The following is a 7,080-nucleotide window of genomic DNA, read 5'->3' as shown; positions in this document are numbered from 1 at the left end:
GAGGAAAGAAATAACAAAAACAATACCAACAAGCCAATTCAGCTTCAATGGAGAGCTGAATTGGGATGCCATGATGACTGGAGATGAGCCAGGAAACAGGACGCAGGACACAATCATGGAGACACATGTGGCATGGCTTCCTGATGGCTAGGCTGGTCTGGGTCTAAATAAGTCAGTGCAGGACAGATCCACAGGAAATTCCCAGTCCCAGGCACTGGACTGACAGATTCAGTAACCTATCAGCCAAGTGCCATCCTGCCTTCAGGGATCCAGGCACCTCCATCACCTGGGAGGCAGGTGATGGGCTGGAGGTTCTCTTTCCCCAGCATGAAGACAAGATGCCAGATCATACAATCCACCAAATTGGCAATATGGTGCTGGCCAGACCTGGCCTCCTTAGTTCATTACCACCCTGTTTTAAAAATCGTAAAAGCTATTTTTACCCTGCTGGTTTATCAGGAAAGTCTTGTACTTGTCTCATGAGAGGCCTTGATCATTTCCTGTAAATATCAAGTAACAAAGGCAAGAATGTAAGTTCCTGTCCAGTTAGAAAGTAGACCATTAAATGGGCAAGCTTATTAACTATTTTTTATCTCCTAGTTCTGGTTAATTTTAAAAAGGTGACTCCATTTAGGATGTGACACCATCCCTACTTACTCCAGGACTAGCTTTTGTCCCAGGGGTTTAGATACTTGTTGTTGGGATGACTTTTCCCTCTTGGCATATCTTTTGTCATAGGGTTTGAACTTAAGGCCTTGCCACTGTCTCTGAGCACTTCTACTCAAGGCTAGTACTCTACCATTTTGAGCCACAGTACCACTTCCAGAACTCTGCTACAACACCACATTCAGAATTTTGCTGGTTATTTAGTCATGCTTCCAGCCTGGTTGGTTAATTGAGAGGTGGAGTCTCAAAGATTTTTCTGCCTGGGCTGGCTTTGAACTGCAATCCTCAGATCCAACAAGTATTTTCCACACACAAAAAAACCACCCTTTTTATTTCTAATGAAGGCAACAAGATCAAATAGAAATATAGTTACTCAACTGCATATAACATTTTAGGATAGTAACAGGTTAAGACATTATAGAATATGTCATTAAACCTTTATAATTACAACAAAGAATGCAGAAGTTGGTGTCCTTTTAGCTCTATGTCCAAGGCAGCTTACATATTAAACAAGGAAAAATGGCATTTGAGTTAAAATTTGAAGGCATTTGTAAGATTTTGACATAAAATTACTTTCATAGATGGAACATAAAGAATGAGACGTTAGTTCTCAGTGTAAATCACAGCCAACTTAATTACATACCAACTTTACTTATAAGGTCTATCTTTTAAGACATACTCATACCATCTGCTACATACTCAAACCTTCTGTATGGAGCAAACACACATTCAGCAGATACCTGAAATGGCACTAAGCAGAGAATGAGAAGCTCTCACACTGCTAGTCAAATGATCTCTGTAGTGATCCAAGCTCTGGGGCATAAGACAATTCTTACTTTCCTACTTTCCTTTCTTATCCAGAAGAAACAATATTTTGTTTCCTTAATTCCTTTCCCAAGGCTTTCCCTAATAACTTTACTCTTTCTTTACATTTTCCTTAATTTGTGTTCTGGATTAACTAACTCCTCCTTTGACACAAGGTTCACATTAGTTACAATTGCAGTCAGAAAGCAAATAATGTTTACACCATGATGACAGTTTTTATGTATTACAATGAGATTACTTTGAACATGCACACACACACACACACACACACACACACACACACACACACACACACACTTCTGCACAAAAGTTTTAAGGCTGAAAGATGGCCATAAGTTTTTTGGAATTCCAGTGGTAATATGGCAAGAGATATTTTTGCCCACTCTATGACAGAACCATGTTGTCAATGTTAGAAAATCTGGCAATACCAAGGCAAAACTTAAGATTTAGTCAACAAAAAACAATTTAACAGTATCTCCATGTTTAAATGAACAGAAAACCTTAAAAACAATTTTGGCAAAGCTTGGAGGGAAAGAGTGGAGGTCACGTGAAATCCCACATGTGGCCTTTGTCTCTTCCTAAGTGGGTGTCAATCTTCAGGACCTGAAGAGAATTGGGGGAGGGAGGGGTTCCTCCAAGGGCCTATAGCTGCCTCATAGAAGAATTTTGCCTTACAGGAGAAATTAAGAATCCAGATTTCTGACATGAGTAGACTCTGGAAAGAGAAAAAGAATAGATTAGTGTCTGATTCCCCAAAACAAAAAGGATAGGTTTGTTTTGGGTATACTATCTGTCTAGTGCTCCCATGCTTGGAGCAGACAGTTTTACTTAAAGAATCTGGATGAACTGCAGAGAAGAAGGATATAGTTACAAAAGCAAGGGTGGAGAAAAGATTTGGGCTTATGGAACTGCTGATATAAGACAGCTAGCCTTTAAGAGGGAACCTAGAGGGGGGTCCCTGAATCCAGCCTCATCACTCTCAAAGGCACAGTCGAAGGGCTGTCGGCCGGAATGGAGGCAATGTAATGGTAAATGATCTCTGGTCTGGAGGTCCTCAGAGAGCGAGAGCGAGAGAGAGAGAGAGAGAGAGAGAGAGAGAGAGAGAGAGAGAGAGAGAGAGAGAGAGAGAGAGAGAGAGAGAGGCAGCAAGGGGGTGGGCAGAGCGACAGAGCTTGCTATCAGACAAAAGTTCTAGAGGAGATAGCTGGGAGGCTTATGGCAGAGGACTTGGTGAGCAGGACAGGAAGGAGGGAGAGGGCTCTGGAATGGAGGTCAGAGAAGGACTTGGCGGGCAGAACAGCATGATCAGAGGAGGTCTCTGGAGTGGAGGTAGAGGAGGACTTGGGTTTAGGGGACCGCTGACCCCTCACTGTTTAATTGGAGAATTGTTTAAACCAGTAAGTAAGATCCAATGGTCCAGGCCCATTAATGGTAGCCATGGTTTACGTGACAGTGAGGCCAGATTTCAGTAGACAAGCCAGTTTTCTTTGTAAATCAGTAAGCCCAAGCATTCTTGAGATTAGACTGTGGGCCAGCCAATGGGATGTCTCTGGAAGACAATTTGGAAAATTTGGTAGGACTCCAGGGCCTGTCCCTCTGCTCAAGGTATCCCCGGGACTTTGGGAAGGCAAACGAATGGGCCCCAATAATTAGGAGAGGGCATCTCCAAAGTCCTAATTAAAGAGTGTTAGGGGATCAACAAATCATGAGAGACTCCCTGCATCTCTGGGGACCTCACAAACAAGAAGGAAGGGAGGGACTCCTGGAGTCCCCTAGGTCCAGGTCAGGGTGCTACCACCATGGACTATGGCTGGTTACCTTGTTTTGTAGGCTTTTGGAGGGTGGGTGGAGTCAGTCATCAAACAGTGAAGAGCCTCCTGCCTGGAGATGGAGAGTCCCGGGACAGGGTGAAGGAGAGAGTAGGGGGAGTGATAGGGACTTTTCTAGGTTTAGGCAGGGGTCCAATAATACCTCAAGCCATGCAGAGTGGCCGTCCAGGAGACATGCACTGCTTATGTAAGCAAAGGCCACCAGGTCGTTTCCTGCAGCTGTTTAGCCCGAAGTAAGCTCAGAGGGCTCTGCGCTCCCAATGGAGAAAGGTCTCAGAAGGAGAAGGTAAGAGGCTGGCACAAGGTGGCCAGGAGGTGGGTAAGAGGACCCAGTTACTTCTGGCACTTTTCCAATCCAGGTTTCAGCATATGTAGGAAAATGGAGGAGAACAGATCATCAACAGGCTAGGACTGTTTATTACCAGTGAGGCAGGAGGCACAGACCTTCCTGTGGGTTTGGAGGTTGTGCAAGAGAGTGGATTTGGGGGCTGGGTTTATATGGGTCTTCACAAGGAAACAAAGGAGTAAAAATCAGGCAGTAATAACTGGGGGGCTAGGGATGGGTACCAGAATGGAATGTCCCACCTGGGGTGAGGGGACTTTCAGCCAGGCCTAGGTCCAAATGAGCTGCCTGCGGACAGGCATGTGGTCAAGCCTGCTTGTGTGCACCTGGTGTCTTGCTTGACCTGGGGGACTAAGGCAGGAGTCAATCCTTCAACTGGTGCTTGTGACTTCAAGAATATTGTGACCTTTCTTTTTGCATATATGCCCCTGTATCCTACTCAATAAATGCCTTGTAAAATGGACCCAGGGCACCAGAAGCTGGTGGAAGATTTCAGGCCCTGGTGCCCCAAACCTCAGTTCCACATTCTGGTGTCCCTGGTTGCCACAAGTATTTCTGCTGATATTTAAATTGTCCTAGATTTGGCCAATGAAATCTCCTCTAAGGTTGCATGTGCACCTTTTTTACATGACTGTATTTCTTTTTAACCTTAGGATATTTTTCAAACATTACTTCACACACTTTCTTGCTTCCTTCTTTTTTTCTTTTGCCAGTCCTTGAACTCAGGACCTAGGCACTGTCCCTCAGCTTCTTTTGCTCAAGGCTAGCACTCTCACCACTTGAGCCATAGCACCATTTCTGGCTTTTTCTGTTTATGCAGTGCTGAGGCATCGAACCCAGGGCTTCATGCATGCTAGACAAGCACTCTACCACTAAGCCACATTCCCAGCTCTCTTGCTTCCATGTATTTATTTGTTTGTTTGTTTTAAAAAGGATGTTCCAAGACAGACGCTGGTGGCTCATGCCCATAATCCTAGCTACTCAGGAGGCTGAGATCTGAGAATCACTGAAGCCAGCCTTGGCAGGTAAGTCTGTGAGATTCTCATTTCCAATTAACCAGCAAAGAGCTGAAAGTAAGTGGTATTAATCTTAAGCACCAAAGTTCAGGGACAGGGTCCAGGCCTTGAGTTCAAGCCTCAGGACCAGCACACACACACAAAAAAAATGTTCCAAGCTCTTCTTCTTTCCATGCCCCCAACCCAAACTCCAGCCATCCATGAGCCATCAGATGAGTGGATAGGAGGGTGAGAACAGGGGATGGAATGGGGAGTCCAGGATGAGAGAGTGACAGCAGAGAAGCTCAGAGGATCTGTGTGTCTAAAGTAACAGGACTGATAGTAATGTTCCCTCAGGTAAGACCACTAAAACCTTCCCTAAATTACCCACCTCACTTGTAGGGCTTGGAAAGAACTAGCTAGATTTGCAGTCACAACTCTGTTACTGACAAGCTCATCTAAGCTGTTTTAACCTCTCTAAGGAAGGCAATACTGTAATAGCACGTATTTCCTGGTTATTAGGGGGACTAGAACTGCTAGACACCAGTGCTACCCATCTCCAGCCACACTCAGAGTTGGAGCCACATGGGCTGCCTCTCCTGTGTGCTAAGAGAAGCAATCATCCTCCCTCCAACTGGTGTCCCATGCTAACTACGTGTATCTTGGAGGTGTGAGAACAACATCACAGAAGTTTTCTAACTGTTTCCCAAAGCTCTTACCAGTTCAGGAAGCAGAAGTTGTAATGAAGGACAAGTGTGCCTGGTTCCCACATGCATTGCCATAGAAAAGGGAGAGAAATCCCAACCAAACACACAATGGGGATTTTTGGTTTGCCATGCTTTACACTATTATTTGATGTGAAACATTCTCTTGCTGTACAATTGCGTTGTCTTTAAATGAAATGTTCCTTCATGTAGCTGGGTCAGAGCTCACTGACAGCTAAGGTCAGAAGACTCAAGTGAATGAGGTAGGGTTATTTTTGTTTTGTTTTCCCTAAGAGTAAAGCAAAGGAAATCTTTTTTCTTGAACCTTTCTTCCACATTCTAACTCTATGTGTGGTTCTGAACCTTTGTTCTATATTCTAACTCTACATGTGGTTATGTTATCAGCCCTGACTTAGCTTGATTACCACGATTTAAAATCAACCACAATTATTAAAACTGAGTCATATGATACCACAGAACTTTATAACTTTGCAGGGGGATAGGGTGGGGAAGAGTGTGGGAGGTAGGGAAGAAAGGGCTAGTGGGACAACAACAAGGGAAGAGGTAATGATGATTGACAAGAAATGTACTCACTGCCTTACTCATGTAACTATAACCCCTCTGTACAGCATCTTTACAAGAACAAATTTTAAAAAAGACTGAGATATGATGATTGCCCAAGATACTGTGTGTTGTGACATGGCATATTTCTGTCAGATTATATAAACCTTTTTTAATGGTGCAACGGACCAAATCGAAGGTCATGCACATTCTAGCCAAGCGCTCCACACAGAGCCATCTTCCAAGCCCATGATGGCCAAAGCTTCTGGAAACTTCCCATTTCAAGTCAAGTCAGTACTTACTTGAGGTGATCTCGGCCCTTTATGGGGGCCTAGAATTCTTATTTTGGCAAGACTATTCACACTTGCAACTTTATTAGCTCCTTTAATACCTAAAAGCCTAAAATATTTTCTCATATTTGATGTACCTGAAACATGTGATGTTGACAGTAGGTTGTCAACATATATATATATACATACATATATGTTTATATACATACATATGCACCCATATTGCACTATACTATATAATATATGTATGTTTTTTTAAAAAGAACAAATAGGGCATGGAAGAGAGGAAGAGTGCAAAGTTGTTTGGGGCTGCTACTTGTGAGTAGGGCATAGCCCAGCGTTACACTTAGTCTTTACCACTGACTGCACAGTTGAAGCAGGCACTGCAGGATGGCAGGTGATTTTCTCTAAAATGTACTTCATGTGGGCCAGGTAAGCATTGGAAGCTTGTCCTCCACAGATGTTGGGAACTTGATGACTGCTTTCCAGCCCAGTCCTCTGCTGGGCTGGAAGACAGATAGACTCGATAAACTCTGGCTGTGAGCACAGTGCAGAAGCTCAGCCCTGTCCATACCCAGGTCAGGCCTGCATTCTATGCTTCCAGAAAACAAACTGCAATGACTTTAAAAGCACCCTGTTTTCTGCCCCCGTGAAACACAGGCCAAAGCAGGAAGCTGAAAACCCAATCACCTTGATGCCTTTCCCCCTCTGCTGCCATCTCTAGTGTGTGGCTTTCTTTCCTATGGGCACAAGAAGGCTTTTTTTTGCACCACCAGACAGCACCTTCACATTCTAGGCACGAAGAAGGATAAAGGTAGAATGTATCGATTTTTATTTTAGTAACACCCAACCAATTAAGGCTCTGAT

This window comes from Dipodomys merriami, unplaced genomic scaffold, assembly GCF_024711535.1.
Source record: "Dipodomys merriami isolate MVZ:Mamm:240054 unplaced genomic scaffold, mDipMer1.0.p SCAF_11, whole genome shotgun sequence".
NCBI classification, from domain to species: Eukaryota; Metazoa; Chordata; class Mammalia; order Rodentia; family Heteromyidae; genus Dipodomys; species Dipodomys merriami.
This window is presented reverse-complemented; position numbering follows the sequence as displayed.